This window comes from Pteronotus mesoamericanus, unplaced genomic scaffold, assembly GCF_021234165.1.
Source record: "Pteronotus mesoamericanus isolate MK-2021 breed Mesoamerican mustached bat unplaced genomic scaffold, CSHL_Meso_final contig_116, whole genome shotgun sequence".
Lineage (NCBI taxonomy): Eukaryota > Metazoa > Chordata > Mammalia > Chiroptera > Mormoopidae > Pteronotus > Pteronotus mesoamericanus.
Window position 1 is genome coordinate 39754285 of NW_026555027.1, and position 999 is coordinate 39755283.

Here is a 999-nt window from a genome sequence, read left to right on the forward strand (position 1 = left end):
TCTGCTTAAAAGTCAAAGAACTCCAAATTTGGTAAAAATTCAAGTCAAACTCCCTCATATTAAGATCATACACACACACAATCATATATATATATATATATATATCACCGAGGAAATAAACTAATTTACCCAATAACGTATAGCTAGCAAGTGACAGGGAGGACTTGAATCTCAGCCTTCAAGTTCTTTCCTCTACAGGAAATGGCTGCCCTCAACATACACAGAGGGCAAGGCCATCTCCAAAATCCTTTCTGATCTGAATTTCTGGGCTCTCTAGAGATGGTTACACTCCGGAAGTTTCCCTATCCTACTAAACACAATAAGGCTTTTCATTTTCTTGGTACAAACTGAGAGACACATACTATCAATCAGAGTTCATAGAAATCACAAAAGACTTCGGCTGATTTAAGGAGGATTTCTGGAAAGTTGCCAGAATCACTAGAAAAATAGAAAAGAACAAAGAGAGCATATATTGTTTCTACATAAATTAGAGACTTCTAAAAGTGACTATACAATATTCAAATAATTTTATGAATTTAATGGTGTGGAAGCCCATTTTAGCATAATACATATAATACATCTAGGATACATTAAGTACATTAAATAAATACATAATACATTAAAACATATATGTTATTAGCTTTTGGTGGTAGAAAATAAGTAATTTTGAAAATTTATGCTTAGCTAAAGTTCTTAAATTTTTCTGCCATATATATATATATATATGTATATATATATATTATGTGTGTAATAATTTTTTACCAAACTAATAACAAAGTAGTTTCCAATTCTACTGGTAATTTCATCTGATTCCAAAACTTTAATAATATATGATGCTGTCTAAGAAACCACATACTGCTTTTTATGGCATTCATGAAAAAAAATAAAACATGCTTTTAAATGCTAATTTTATTTTTGCACTTGTTTTATAGACTTAAAGAATCATTTTTTCACTAACAGTTTCCTTAAAGAGCGGAATCTTTTAAATTATTTTTAAAA